The sequence below is a fragment of the Alligator mississippiensis genome, chromosome 6, assembly GCF_030867095.1.
Source record: "Alligator mississippiensis isolate rAllMis1 chromosome 6, rAllMis1, whole genome shotgun sequence".
Classification (NCBI taxonomy): Eukaryota; Metazoa; Chordata; order Crocodylia; family Alligatoridae; genus Alligator; species Alligator mississippiensis.
Window position 1 is genome coordinate 85584139 of NC_081829.1, and position 16418 is coordinate 85600556.

At 39.9% G+C, this 16418-nt stretch overlaps 1 protein-coding gene across 8 annotated transcripts in view; it reads left to right on the forward strand.

Annotated features, from left to right (window-relative positions):
• Positions 1 to 16418, forward strand: part of ATE1 (arginyltransferase 1) — a 177682-nt gene that overhangs the window by 146076 nt on the left and 15188 nt on the right. The window contains exon 13 of one of the 8 annotated variants that reach the window (XR_009463114.1): positions 7674 to 7781. The exons of the other annotated variants lie outside the window; for them this stretch is intronic. The gene's annotated coding sequence lies outside the window, so the exon portion shown is untranslated. The remainder of the gene's footprint in view (positions 1 to 7673; positions 7782 to 16418) is intronic. 8 annotated transcript variants of the gene reach the window in all.

Genomic DNA, 16418 nt, shown 5'->3' on the forward strand with positions numbered 1-16418 from the left:
ATGGTTGAGAGTTGAAGGTGGGAGTTTGTGTCTAGTTGAGTGAAGAGGTTGGGGCCAGGAGCTGAAGACTACATACACACATTCAGATGATCTGAAAGAATTCTCCTGGATTTGTTTTTCTGGTAGAAACCTTACCCAGAGACCTCTGAATAAATATTTAAATTCTAAGTCCTGAAGAGCAGAGAGTTTACAGTACTGATGCTACTCAGCCACAGAGCACACATCTCAGTGTGTCCTGTAGGCTCACTCACTCTGCCTGAAGACAGATGGCAACAGTGTACAGGACAGCACTGATTGGCTGACCCAGACTGCTCAGGGTCAGACTGCATCTCCCTGCTGCACAATATGGGAATAGTGAAGGTGACATGTTCTTCTCTCTGCTTGGCTGCAGCAGCAGAGTCCAGTGAGTGACATTCTGGAAGTCTGCTGTAACTTCTCAGAAACACGTATTGACATTCAGTTTCCCAAACTCTCATGGGAGTGATTTAACCCTAGTTGTTCCCAGGTTATTTTTGTTCCTGGAGTGGCCATTTTTCCTCTGGGAGAAAAAAAATCCTGAATATTTTCAGAGCAGTGATTCTCCCAGAACAGACTGAATTGTCTATACATGGCTGGAGAGGGAACAGGGAACCAGCTAAGTGGGAGGGGAACATGCAGATCAGATGGGGGGGGGTGAAGAGAAGAGAGAAATGCTGGAACTGGGTAGACAAAGAGATGAACTAGAAATGGGGCATAGGCTGATAAGCTGGTATGTGGGAAGAGAACTGCTGGGACAAGGGATCTGGGAATGATGCTGAAACCAGGAGGGCTGGGAGTGAAGGATGCAGCAGAAACAGAGTTATAAAGTAACTACAGAAGGCATCAGGCATGGCAGGAGATTTGGCAGAAAAGCCTGTGCCTCATCACCACAACCTGAATGTAATCCAGAATTCTCCTTCCTCTGCTGTTAACAAAAGTCAGTGAAACCCACAGGCAAAAAATGGTCCAGATAGAAAATGACAACTTATTTTTACGACTGTTGGTTGCTGTCAGCTCCTCTGTTAGCTCATTTGGCTTTTTCATAACTTCACATACAAGTTTCAGGATAGAGGTGAATATATATATTATCTAGTAAAAGCTTTGACAGTATTAGCTATCTTGATAATCTTCTTCTCCATCATAGACTTCTTGTGTAACTTTGGACAGGGCACTTAGCTTGTGTGTGTGCTTCAGTTCCTCACTTTAAAAAAAAAACAAAAAACCCCAACATAATAGCACTTCTGTACTGTACTGGAGTGTTGCCAGGATAAAAACCTTCAAGGTTGTGAAGCACTCTGGTGCAGAGATGGAAGCTGTTTAGGAACCATAGACAAAAAAGTTTACGTAGGATGGAAAGAATTGTGAAGTCTTATTTATATAGAAAGCACTTCTTGTCTGTAATTTATCTAGTATTTACAGTACGCATTAAAAGTCAAATGACTCCAGATTATTTGACATGCTTTGGAGGGCTGAACTTGGGAAAGGATGTCATTAAATTCCGGTTTTACTTATTTAAAACTGTGAAAGGGCTAACCTCGCCTTCTCTAAACAGAGCCAAAGGAGTAGATTCAAGTAATATAATCAGCAGGGGAAAGAGAGTTATCAGTTACCCCAGTAACTTTTCCAGAATTGTGTATTTTACCAGTTTGCATCTGTTTCTAATTAAGCTTATAAACACTTGAAACCAATTGAAGTGCATATTTCCAAATCCGTCCTGATCCTTGATCATAAAACAGTATTTAAACGGGGAAGATAGTGCTAATGAGCTGTAGCCAAGCAAATTTGTCAACTCCATTTTTAGTGTGTGATAGTAAAAAGAGCTAGTGTCTAGATTACCTTGAAATTATTGGTTGTGGGTTTTCCATCTCTCTGCCTAGGTTTTTAGAGTTAGAAAAGGATGAGACAAGACCATCTTCTTGGATCTTAAATGTTCCAGTGTTTCTGTAAGGAAGGAAAGTAATTTAATCAACTTGGTTATTTTTTATTCAGCTTCTTTTTCAAAGGGTAGAATGTCATGTAGAAGTTTTAAATATGCAATTTATGGATAGCTTATAGGAGCTAGACTAGCCCTTATAAAGAGAGAATTTTTACAGCTGTTAAGATCATGTGCAAAAACCATGTTGTGCATTGTTTTGAAATTGTTGAATTGTCTTCAGGTAGTTCATTAAAATATCATTACATCTTTGTTTTATCAAGAGAGTTAAATCATGTGAGTTCCTCAGAGCATATTTTGTTCATTTATATGTGTTCATATTTTTCTAGATGGTTTTTTTTGGAATGGTTGTATTAAAATTGCAAAGTCAGGAATTTGTCCAGATGTCAGTGAGATTTTCATCCAGGTTTAAAAAGTCTAGGAAATACACTGGTTATGGGTTTACCTTGGACTAATGAAAAGGAGGAGGAGTGGAGGAGGCAATGTATTGTGTGTTTGCAAAATTTTCCTTGGAACTAAACGTTAGTATTTCAAATGGGGTGGGGAAGGTGATTTTTAGCTTTGGGCCATACTGTGTTGGTATCCTGGCATAGTTGTGAATCCATTTTTGAATCCATATTCCTTTATAAACTTAGTGAGCTCTGAAATCAGTGCATCCAGGGTACTGACCTTCTAAATATGTCTGCCTCATACCAAACTTCTGCAAATGCATAGAATACCCTGAGGCCCTCAACCATGATTCTCTGTAAACTTTTATAGTTTATATCTTAACAGAGCACTCTTAAGAATGTATCTTTGGTACAATATCTTATCTTACTGATTTTTTTTTTCCATTTATTCACAAGTATATTTCAACATAACTTGTGCCAAGTATACTTTAAGAAGCCTAGGAAATTATGTAGTACGTTTGCCATTCCTGGATAAAGACAACTTTGTGAAGTGTGATGAGAAAATCATTACTTTGAAATATTGTGAAATACTTTTAATTTTTAAAGTTGTATAGTTTTTCTTCAGATGTTGTTAGAAAATGGTCCTCCTGTAATATCTTATTCATGTAAAATATTGAAATATTTGAGGGAAGTTGGGGTCAAAATCTACCTTATCACAGTAAGTATCCATCGTATGTGGTTGTTTCTCCAGTTCCACAATATCTTCAGTATACTGAGGCAAGTGAACTAAATGCTTGTCGCTTTTTTGCGTAGTCATAATTCAATCCATTTGCTGATATCAAGGAATCAGGAAAACAATTGGTAAAACTCCTTTTCCACACGTGTATGGCCTGCAGAAACAAAGGGGTAAAAATCTAATAATAACTTTAGGTAAATGGGACCACTAGACAGTTCAGAAAGAATTGTTTCAGGCAGAGGATAAGCAGCATATGGACTTAATTACGAAGTGTGATAAAAGTTTTAAGGTTAATTGAGCCCAGATACACAGCAGCTGTAGTTAGTGGCTCCAGGGGTTCATGCTAGTTCTTCCTTCCTCTCCCACCAGCACCAAGAAGAAGCCACTTGTGGGGGTACTAGATCGCAGCTAAATAAAAATTACTAGTACAGCTAATTCTCCTGGGACAGACTTTAAAAATAAAAAATAAAAAAAAATTAAAAAGAAAAAGATCATCATAGCTTCAGAACATGTTTACTTTTTTTCTGTGCAGCTATGACATCATCCACTCTTTCCGGGCAGACTTTTTTGGAACATAATTGATCCTATGTTTTTAATCAATTTAACTAGGAATTGATTAATCAGATGTTATTTATTTAGCTGATTTGCTACTGCCAGTCACTTCATATTTTGCCTATTTGTCTTTGCACTTCTCAACATGACTCTTTTTTTCCCTCCTTCCTTCTCCTGGTTCATTCCCCTATTCTGTACCCTAATGAGAACTCTTTACTCCCAACTTCTCTAAAGATTTTCCTACCAGCTTTAGTTCTTTGTCTTCCACGTTCAACTAAGCCCAGTTCAAATAACTAATATAACTACTAGCACTTAATTTGAAAAAAAAACCCCAAAAAACTGAACCAGAAACTTCTCAACAGGCACAATATATTCATATCTTAGCAAACATAAAATCTCAGCCTTAGTCCTTTCTTGCACTCCAGTAATACTGTCCGTTTAAAATTAGGGATCTGTATTACAAATTGTAACTGTCTTCAATGATTGAAAATATTTTGTATTTCATTGGGCTGGAGTCCTTGACTCTTGATTTCTTTGGGCAAAGGCAAAGCGAACTACATTATTACCATTTGTAGGTCTACCTTATTTCTTTATTAATCTAAAAAGTGCCTGTCGTGTACAAATAGAATACACATTCTTTCTGGAAAGATGAATTTTGAATGATGCAGCACGAATCAGAAAGACGAGTCTAAAATTAACAAAAAAGAGCAGCTAGGTTATTCAGCACAGCACTTCTTTCATGATAAACATTTTTATTTTATAAGTCTTAAATTATGCCTTGCATCAGCTCCCCAAAACAACATCATTCCTTACCTGAGATCTTATTTCCTTAAAATTCAGAAGAGTAATCCCAAGTATTAACCATTTGAATCCACACAGCATATTTCCATAATTTGTTTTTCCTTTGTGAAATGGCTCAGAAGTATGCAAAATGACCTAATAAATTGGTTCCCCCTCAGCTTTAGGCTCTGGAAACAATAGCTGAAATAGTTTTACATGGTATAAGTATTAACTAGCTTTGGAATCCTCAGAGTTACAAGAACTCATCTGTCTGTAGGGACAGTGAAACTCTGACCTCATTTAGGTAGATACTACAGTGTATTTAAGCATTATTCATGGCAACATAAATTAACAGTCAGATTAACATTATTTTGTCATGGAGTAAATTAATGTTTACAGCAGGGAAGGATGTTTCCTTCTTACAGTGGCCTCTGTTGTCTAATTCTCAGAGTAAGGATTTCATTTAATAGCTAATATTGTTTCTACATATAGTTTCCATTTTCTGTACTGCATTCATTTTTTTTAATGGTTCCTTAAAATGTGTTAAATGGAGCAATTCTGCATTTATCACAGGAATGCTACTTCATTTTAATACTCTCAACTTCAGGTTTAAACAGCTTTTTCTGTATTTATTTTGGCAAACAATTTTGAGCGGTAAATATTATGTAATTGTTGTTTTCTCTTATGGTGAATCCTTACTGAGGGCATTGCCCACCAGGCTTCCTGATTCCTAACTGGAATCAAACTATTCAGACATTGGTATATGCATACTTCAGCTTGTAGAAGTAATGGTCTGAGTGGAGTCGTAGGGGGACTTACCCTCTTAACAAGAACTACTTACCTTTTTGCCACATCAGGCAACTATCACTTTTGGTTCGTTTAGCTGATGTTCCTGTGATTGCAGTTTCTTCATAGTAAATATGTATTAAGGTTCTGTTGTTAAAATTGTCTATTTTGGCAGATCTGGTCATGGTAGTACTGTCTGAGATGTACTCGAGCTCTTCTTGTGACAAGAAAATGTCTTGGAATTGGCATATCATTTACTCTCTGAGAAGTGAAAGCAACTTTACATCTGTCCATAAATTTACAGATGGTCCAAAAAACCCTAAAATCATATGTCTGTAAATTCTGTAAAAATAATTGAGCCTTCATAAAAATGAGAAGTCCTAAGCTTGTCTTCAGATTCATTATCTGAATAAAGCTGCATTCATGCTGAATAGAGAGCATGGAACAGCGTCACCTGATCGTCAGGGTTTTCTGGCTCATTGGAGCCTCTGTAGTTCCTTATGGTTAGGATAGAGCTGTGGAGCTGGGGCAGTGAAGTGGAGGCAGCAGGTGGGGTCTGTGCTAGGATGAGTGGAGGGGGAGTGGGACCAGTGTGGGTAAGACTGTGGAGGTAGGTTGGGAAGGGGCATCATGGTGTGGGGTTTAGTCATGGCTGTCAGGGTGAGTAGAATGTAAAACAACACTACTGCAGTCGCACAGGGTTGCCAACTCAATTTTTATTTTTTATTTGCTGATAGTAAAAATATGTCATTAAAAAAAATGTGGTCGTCAGTAAAAGGTTTAAAGATTGTCAGGGTTTTTTTTGTTGTTTTTTTTTGGCTGGCAACATTGCCAGAGAGTTAGTGATGTCTTCTGCATGAACTTAGACATTCCAATTACTGCAGTACAGGAAAAAGTGAACACATGTATAAGCATCTTGAAGATGCAGTTAGTCTCCCTGGCGTAATCCTTGTTCCCATATTGTGTCTGAAATCAGCAGGTCAGAATCTTGCCCATAGTTACAATTTTGAAAGGATCGCATAGTTTTGCAAGTCCTCCCATTTCTGTCCAGGGCCTTTGAAGTTTGTCTAGAGATTATCCAAACCTTCTATCAGGTGGGAGGATTTTGAACACCACAGAGTCTGGATAAGAGCAGTACTATTTTGAACTAAAGTCAAACTTTAACAAAGCCTTAGTGTCTTGACTTGAATCAGATTCTCTTGTCAGCTAGGTAGCCTTTATTTACTCACTGTTTCCTTTGGAGGATGATAATCACTGAGGGTGTGGAGCCTTTCAGAAGCAAGTTCGTTTAGAAAAGAAATTTACATCCAATAATTAGTGCCATTGAAATATTTCTACAATTCTTCACTAGTAAGTTCTTTCCCTTACTCACATTATAGGGTATTAAGGTAGGCTTTGTTAGGATGGTTATAGAGAAGAATCACTTATAAACTTAAACAGCATATTTTTGTTTTATTTTATGTGAATTCTAATAGTTAATATTTAAATTGATTTAGAATGTTTCCAGGATTATGTATCACAGTATAAAATCTTTTTAATATATCTCTGCATAGGCAATGTATATATAAAAAAAATTGTTTTACTAGTATGCCAGTCTTCTTCAGATTGCTGCAAATAACTTTTGAAAGCTGAAAGGACCTACTTGAACTTCTGTGTTATATAGGAAATATCCTTCATAGGCCCCCATTCATCTTTAGAACTAAAATAATAAGATTCAAAATAAAATTACTTATTGTTTCTGTTACAGCAAGTCAGGTTTATCAGATTTTGACTATATTTGTCAAGTGTTTAGTCTGGGGGTTCCTAAAGTTTGAATTCCAAATCAAAAAGCCTTGATATGATTTCAGGTCCAAAGCCAGAGGGTTTTATATCGTACAAGTTCAGCACTTAACCCTATTGCATTTTCTTTTTTTCTACCCATTCTCCTTTTAAAGTTTAATAAAAGTTGTGCTTGAAATAATATATATTTTTTGTCTTAATCAAATTTTTTTTGTTTAACAAATTATCTTTAGATAAGATTCATTTTTCCCCCTGGATAGAAAGTTTTCCTTTTAAATAGCCGTTTCGAAGGTTTGCCAGTTTTTTGGTTTTTTTCTTTTTCTTTGCTGGAGAAACTCAACTGCAAAGAGTTGGCTGAGTCAGAATATCCTGAACATTTTACTGTACTTCCTTTGTGACTTGTTCTTGCTGTTTTTAATTAAAAACTTTTTTCCCTGGTGAGGTGTTTATGTTAGCTAATGCTTTATGTTAGCTGTACTCTTATTTTGGTCTGAATTATAGTATTTTTATGCCCTGAGGAATATAGGGTAGGACATTCATTTTTCTTGATGAATGACTTGTTTATGAAAGAGATAACTGAAGAAAGAACAAATTAATTTTTTTTTGTTTTACACAAATACAAATATTCTTGTGTGCAGCCTATTTTATGCTTATGCTCAGCATATTCCTGGTAACAGGGCATGTTATTCTGTTTTTTCAGAAGGCTTCCTGTATTTTGAAGATGAAGCAAAAGAAAATGTGTTTTACAACTACTAAAAACAAAGTAAAATAAAACTTAAAGGTCAGATATGCCCGGCTTTCAAACTAGGTAGGAAAATTAATAATACCATTGCCAAAAATTAATGTCTCTTACAGAGTTTATTTCAGATCTTTGTTATAACATTTGGAAAAATACTAATATATAATTAGTTTTCTTCTTGTAAGGATGTTGACCATGGAAATCTAACATGGCCCATGTAAAACCAGATATAAAATGTTAAAATTAAATACATTCAAACGGTTTCTAGATTCCAGCAGCAGCCAGTAACAGTAAAACAATGCTCTGTTTCATTTGATCAGTTTTGCTCAGAGTTTGAAACCTTACATGGCACAAAGCTTTTTAACCAGATATAAACTGCATTTGTGTCTGAATTAATTTTTTTTCGTCATCTGAGTTTTTACAAGAATTTGCTTTTGTTACAAAAGAAAAAAAAAAGAAAAAGCGCATCCATTGTGATACTGGTAGTGTAAGGCCACTGATCATGAATTGCTGTACATTGTGCTTAATGTAACTCATCTTCAGAGTTTGTTGTGGTAATACCTTTCAAGCAGAATGGAACCTGGTTGATAATCATTTACATGGCAGTTGCCTTCACAAGTAGCCTTAAGAAACCAATCACTTCATGTGCTTCAAGCTTCCATCATTAAGAACATGATTATATGTATCCCACCTTGATTTGGAGTGATATACTGGATTGTATTGCCATTAATTCTTCATTTATTTCATCCTGTGTTAAAAAAATGGAAGTACATCTTGTGGTCTGATAGGTTGGTCTGTCCAGCTCGGGTACCGTAAAACCACCAAATCTAACAACCGGAGAATGCTTATTTCCATGCAAATCTGAGTGGCATAGAGTCAATACAGTTGCAACAGAAGCACTGTACATTTTTACCCAAGTAGCTAACAGATGAGGCATGGAAACTTATATCTGCCAGAACAGCACTCAGTCTTTATCTCCAATTGGAGGAACAGTTCTCTGGGGCTATGGGCAGCCAGCATGGATGAAGGCAGACCTGAGAACTAAGCTGAGGTTGCATATGAAACCTTAATGTTTCCTTTTTCATCCCCGTCTCCCCTGTCTTCAGTGTGATGTTCTGTGTATAGTAACCAAGTTCTCGTTTGCTGAAATAAGGTTTGATTCCCTCTTCACAAGTTCTAATTGTTTTCAGGGATTTCTACACTGTAGCAAAGCCTAAATTATAAACCATAAGATCTGCCTGTAGCTTTGAAATAGGAAATGTAATTTTTTGGAATGAAGCCAGCTGATTAGCTCTGTTTATAAAATAATGAGCACTTCTAAATGGGTTTACCTTTCTGAATTTAAGCATCTGTCATAGGAAAATATAGGTACCTCCATATATAAAAAACCTGACCCTGTGCAATTAATGTGGCTGCACATGGAGCTTCTAGGATTCCTGAAGTGCAAAAGGAGAACAGACAGGCAATGGAAAGATGTCCAGGTCACCAAGGAAGCATATGGAGAAATAGCAAGACTTACAGGGGCAAAATCAGGAAGGCGAAAGTATAAAAATGAGCTTCACATGGTGAGGGAAGTTAGTGAGGACAAGAAGAGGTTCTGTAGATATGTTGGCTAGAAAAGGACCAAGGAAGCTGGAGGTCCACTGTTAATTAGCCAGAGCGAACTCTTGACAAAAGATATAAAGAAGGCAGAGCTGCTCAGCTGCTACTTTACCTCAGTCTTCACAAAAAAAATTAAGCTTTCATTTAAAGGTACTGAAGGAACTGGCAGAGGAGATCTCAGAGCCCTTGGCAATAATATTATGAAGTTGTGGGAGACGGGCAACATACCAAAGGACTGGAAAAGGTCTAACATAGTGCCTATCCTCAAAAAAAAATCTAAAAAGAAGGACCCAGGGAACTACAGACTGGTTAGCCTTACTTTGGTAACCTGGAAGTTACTGGAGCATATCTCAAGGAAGTCCATTTTCAAGTGTCTGGAGAAGGAAAGGCAGATCACAAGCAGCCAGCATGACCTGTGAACAAATTGTGCCAAACAGACTTGATCTTCATTTTAACAAGATAACTAATGGAGTGGATGAAAGGAATACAATGGATATAGTGTACCTGGACTTCAACAAGGCTTTTGACAAAGTCCCACATGACCTTCTCATAAAAAAAGTGAGGAAATATGGGGTAGGCAAAATTACTACAAGGCAGATAGACAACTGGTCCGATAGCTGCAAGCAGAGGGTAATTATCAATAGATTTTATGAGAATGGCAGGAGGTTTTAAATAGAATCGCACAGGTGTCTGCCCTGAGTCCAGTGCTGTTCAATGTGGTTGTTAACCATATGGATTCCAAAGTAGAGACTGTCTTGAGCAAATTTGCAAAAGAGACAAAAATGGGAACAATGTAAACATACTGGAAGGTAGGAGTGCAATTCAGAAGGATCTTGACAAAATGGAAAGCTGGGCTGGAGCTAACAGGATAAAATTCAGTGCTGATAAATGAAAAGTGCTCAGAAGTCTTCAGAAGAATAATCAAAAACCAGATATAAAGTGGGTGACAGCAGGCTGGATGGATGCATAACAGAGAACAATTTTCAGTCTTAGTGGATCACTGACTCAATACGAGTCGGTAGCGGGATGCAGCTGCACATAAGGCAAATTCGGTTTTGGGTTGCATCAATAGTGCATTAGGTGCAAGACACATGAGGTCATAGTGCCTTTATACTCAACACTGATTTGTTCCCACCTAGATGGTTATATGCAGTTTCGGGCTACACATTTTAAAAAGGACATGGAGAAGCTGGAGAGGGTCCAGAAGTAAGTAAGAAAAAACATAAAGGACTTGGAAGACAAGCCACACAATTAAAGGTTGAAGGAAATAGGTATATCCAGCTTGCACAAAAGGTTATTTAAGAGGGGACCTGATAGCAGTCTTCTGTCTTTAGTCAGTTATGATGGGCGCCAAGGCAGGTAACGAACAACGTTTAATCACTTTTGATATACCCAGTTCAGTTCTCTCCTTGTATAGCATCCACTTCTGCTGCTGTTGGAGACAGGATACTGGGCTAGGTGGACCATTGGACTGATCTACTATGGCACTTTATATTATGGATGATTGGTGCCTCCTGATCCTGGGGCAGGGCACCAGCAGCCGATTGCTGACCCGGCGTGGGGGTCAAACTGAAAGTGCTGCCAGCACTTCTCTCAGCGTCCCCACATTCTGGGGGGAGAGAGGGGACTGGCCATCACCCCCAACTCCCCAGCTGGCGAAGGCCAATCTCAGAGGGGGCACATGCCCCCACCATGTGTTGCCTATGCTTTATTTGTCCTTACATTCAAATATCTGAAGAGCTACCACAAAGGAAGAGAATATTTTGTGTTTCTTTCTGTAAATAGCACGATGTAGACCAGTGACTTGAAGCTACAGCAAGTAGGTTTTGAATGGATATCAGTATTAACTTCTTCACCATTAGAACAGTGGAGCAGTAGAATAGACCGTCTGGGGAAGTTGTGAAATCCATCGTTAGAGGTGGTCAAGAAGAGGCTCAATAAGGATTGTAGGGGATGATGTAGGAATAACTACGCCCATGCTATGCTATGGGTATTTCCTGTGCTTCTGGGTTTTGCTGGTTGCCACATGGGGCTGGGAAGGAATTCCCCCCCCCCCCCTTCATTTGCAACATGTGTTTGAGGGGGATGGATTTTACTTCCTTGGAAACGTTGGGTGTTGGCAGCAGCCAGGGCTGGGGATTTTGACTGAGGTGTGGCAAAGCTCTGCTGGAGTTAAATCTGAAGGTTCCCAGCTCCACTCAGTCACAACAGTTACCACAGTTGTGGTCTGGAAGGAATTTTACCCCGTGGTCAGATTGGTATGGACCCGGGCAGGGGTTGCCTTTCCCTGTAGCAAGGGGCATGGCCCTCTTCCTCGGATCTCTAGAGCATATTTTAACAGTCCTTGCAGCAGCAGGACGCTGACTGCCATTGTCTCCCTACTTTGTGTGGCAGGTTAGGGTGTGTTATGCCTTGTAGTTTTGTGACAGGGTTGATGGTGTAGGTTTATTAATAAGTTAGACAAGGATTTGTATGAGATGGTGTGGATAGGGGTGACCCTGCTACAGGCAGATGGTTGGATGAGACTACTGCCAGAGATCTCTTCCAGCCCTGCTTTTCGATGATTCTCTGTATCGAAGTGTGACTCTTACCTCCCTGAGAGCTCCATTTATATCCTATTCTGAGATATACTGATACGTACGATGAAATCATTAGTAGATCTCCCTGTGATGTTCACTTGTAACCTTAAATATATTTCTCAAGCCAGATGACTGCAGTAAAATAATAATAATAATAATTTTCCTGGGAGGGAAAAACTATCTTGATAGCCAAATATTTTGGATGTTCCAGTAGTTTTAACTTGGAATTTAAACAGACCATGAGTTATGATCTGAGCCAACATCATATCAGAGTTTAATGGGAATATCATTTTTCCTTCTTCATTATAAATAACATTTTTTATAGTGAGTTTGCATGTCCTGGAAAAATCAGAGCAATATATTCCCTAATTATTCAAGTTTTTAAAAGACCCTTTGATAGAACTGCTGGTCTATTTTTTTTTCTTTTATTTGCCTGTAAATTGCAAATTTGGGGGCTTTGAAAGAACTCTTGTCTTGTTCTCATCTTGTATGGGAGAAACTTGAGAATTTGGTGTTCATCAGGTGTCTGTTAAATGGGGTAGAAACTGGTAATACTGACTGTAGCCAAACATGAGGTATACTGTTCAGTTAGTTTCTTCATACACTATGGACACTCCACAGGTGCCTTGTTAGGCATTTAACTTTCAGCAAATGTGATTTAGAAAATAACTGTATCATAGTTAGTGATATGGACAGAAGCAGTTTTGGAGGCTACTTGGTTTCCGGGTTCCTCATCAATCAGAGCTTCAGAACAAACTATCAAAATACAAAAATATTGCAAAACAAAACAGCGGTCCATCCATAGCATCTGATGAAATATGTTGCTGCCTATGAAAGCTCATGTCTTTCTGAACCATTTGGTCTCTAAGGTGCCACCCTTCCCTGCCTTCTACCTAACTTCAGACTAATACCTAACCACCTCTCAAAAACAAGCTGATTCAGTTGTTTCTCTTTTTAATTGGAAATATATCTTCAGTACACATTTTTTCATCATCTTTCTACATCTGCTCATTTCTGCCATAGAGGGCTTTTATTGGGACTTTTCTTCAAGCAGGATTGATTAAAAGCATGCCTGAACCTAGAAGTGCAGCACTGATTAAAATTTAAAATTTGCTTCAATAAGTTTGGAACCAAATAATTTTTTTATGTTGTGCTGCTGGCATAAAACGTGTACAGGGCAGCAGAGAATTATATGATTCTCCATTCTCTTGATCTTCCATTGTCTTGCTAAAGTCCTCCCTATTAATTCATTTACCACTCTGTCCACCATACACACGTGCATGTGTGTATACAAAAAAATCTAGAGCATATCTTTTCTTACCTGCTTTTAGAAACAGGTAAATCTGCTAGCTCTGCTGATAGTAGGTTGTAGTAAAGAACGTAAAAATAATGATTTGGATCAGATTCTGGAATAACATCGTCAGAGAAATGAAAATTTAGGCTTCAGCTTCTCAAAATAATCTTTATAGAAATAGTAAATACTTAAAAAAATAATAAAGAGAAATCCCATGGATATTAAAATAACATCCCAAAGAATAAAAGAAAGCCAAAGCTTTTATCTTTTCCAAATGCACTTGGAATGCCCATTTTATTCTTCATGTGAACAAAACAGTAAAATAATGTGGACATTTTTTTAATTCATTGAGCAATTATTGCCATTGTTAACAATTCCATTGTTCCCAGAACTACAGTAGATCTATCAACATTTTTAAGCAGGCTGGTTTTCTCTAAAAAATTTTGAGGAAAGTATTATCTGCCTTAACAATTTTTTTTAAGTGGTTGAAACTCATTGTGCTGAACTGTATAATCCGAGGCTGGGAGCTGTCACCTGATTCAGATACGAGGGCATACCATGGGTCCCTGAGGCTGGGAGCTCCAATCAGCCTGGCCACATGTTCAATTAATGGCATGATAAACCTGTTAGGATGCCACTTTTCCTTCAAATGTGAGTTGGCCCAACTGCTACATCCCACTTCTGTCTCTTTTGCATTGAGCATGGAGGGCAGTACTCTCAATGATGCTGAGATCTAGGGCACTGAAAGAGCACATACGCTCTGGTACATTGGGACCTGGGAGGTTCCTATATTTATATAACACTGAGCTTTCTCATAACACCACAAAAGATGTGCAAGATAGTCATAACAATACCCTGTTATTATGACTCTAAAAGTTTTAAATAAATAAAGTTTATAGTATCTTTATCCAACTTGTTGCACATACTACTCTGAAGCACTTTTGCAGCCCCAGACAAAATTCTGAGGTAAAACCTATGTTAGGTAGAGTTTGGGAGGGAGTGAAGAGAAAAATATGCATAATATGTAAGTAATTCAATACATACTAGGGGTTGCCAGGAGTGGGCAAAATATGGCCCATGGGTCGAATCCAGCCTGTCAGGCCTTTGTCTGGCCCACAGGGCCCTCCAAAAAATTAGAAAATTGTTATTTGTCTATGGCTGCCTGTCTAAGGGGCCAGTGGCAGCAGGACCCAGGAGGAGCTGGAAGCAGGACACAGCACCTTCAACAGTAAGGCCCACCTAGCCCCAGCCCCCTTCTGGTCTAGCGGCCCTGGGGCTGTTCCCCACCCTTCCTCTGTCTGGGAGTGCAAACTCAGCTAACAACAGGGGGGAGGGGAGGACCACCAGTGAATGCCCCAGTCCTTGGGGCCAGGCCAGGCTGGGCTGGCTCCTGCTGCATCCTGCGGTCCCAGACACACAGCCAGGAACTGCGTCATGCCAGAGCAGTGGCAGTGGGTGGGAAGGTGGGGAAATGTCAGTGGCAGTGAGCAGGCAGATGGGACCGCAGTGAAAGCTGGGCAGGATTGTGGGTTCAGCTCCTGTGCCCCAGGGCCAGCAGAGGCCTGGGGGGTGTGGCAGGAGCACAGGGCCTGGGTGTGCAGCCTGGCCCAGCTCCACAGAGCCCCTGCCAGCCCGGGTTCCATGCTCCTGCCACCCTGCCTTGGCCCCAGGGCACTGGCACAGGCCCCGCGCTCCCTCCCAACTGTCACTGTGCTCCCACCCACCCCTTCACTGCCACTTCTCCCCACTGCTTGCCACCACTGCCACCACTATTTCCCCACCTTCCCACCCACTGCCACTGCTCCTCCTCACCCCCGTGCCCACTAGCCTCAGCCCCTGTGATTCCTGGTTGGCTTCATGTGGTGCTGGCTAGGCCAGGCTGGCTTCTTCTGCGTTCTGCAGTCCCAGCCATGCAGCTTGGAACCACATGGTGCCAGAGTGGTCGGCGGGCTGTGGGACAGGGCGGGAAGAGGGTGGGAGGGAAGCAGCAATGGTGGGTGGCAAGGTGGGGAAGTGGCAGGAGAAGAGCAGTGGTGGCAGGTGGGGGAGGAAATGGCAGTGGGCAGGAGTGCAGGGCACATGCCAGTGCCCTGGGGCCAGGGACAGCAGGAATGCAGAGCCTGGGCTGTCAGGGGCTCCACCCCCCCCCCCACACAAACCTATTATCACCCATACCTTCCACACCCCTCCACACCCTCCCACAATATACAAGAGTAAGACTTCATGTTAAGCTATTAATACAATCATCTGTATGAACATTATGCAAACACATGTAAATCCAGACAAAAATATATATTTTTAATCAAATTAATGAATGTTGTAGATGTTCGGTTTTTAGCATATAATTTGTTTTTTCTGGTTCCAAGATGACATTCCCCCTTACAGAAAGGAATACTTCTGGGGGCAATGGGAGGGACATCTGGTGGCAAAGTTCAGGGGTTAGGGGGTGGAAAGGGGCGGGACTACCCATGTAGCCCTCAACAGCTTGCCAAAACATGTTAAGTGGCACCTGAGCCAAAATAATTGCCTGCTGTTGTACTATGCCATTGCAGGATATTATCTCAGAAATGACACTTTGTAAGAAAATCAGAGTTAAGGTTATTTTTAAAGCAATACAGACATGTTAAGATATTGAATAAAGAACAAAGATTTTAAACAACTTTATCTTTGTCCCTAACTATGAAGAGGATGAAAAAGAAAGGTGATTTACCTGCTACATAGAATCATAGAAAATGAGGGTTATCTACTCCAACCCCTTGCTCAAAGCAGGACCATCCCCAACTAGATCATCCCAGGCAAGGCTTTGTCTAAAAACCTCCAGGGATGGAGATTCCATAACCTCTGAGTAACCTATTCTAGTACTTTATTACCCTCCCAGTGAGAAAATGCTTCCTAATATCTAACCTAAACTTCCCTTGCTACAACTTGAGACCATTGCTTTTTGTTCTGTTATCTGCTTCCACTGAGAACAGTTTAGCTCCATCCTCTTTCAAACCCCACTTCAGGTAGTTGAAGGCTGCTATTAAATACCCTCTCAGTCTCTTTTTCTCTAGGCTAAATAAACCCAGTTCTCCCAGCCTCTCCTCATAAGCCATGTGCCCCAGCCCCCAAACCATTTTCATGGCCCTCTTCTGTACTCTCCAATTTGTACACATCCTTTCTGTAGTGGGGGGCCCAAAACTAAGCACAGTACTCCAGATGCGGCCTCACCAGTGCTGCATAGAGGGTAAT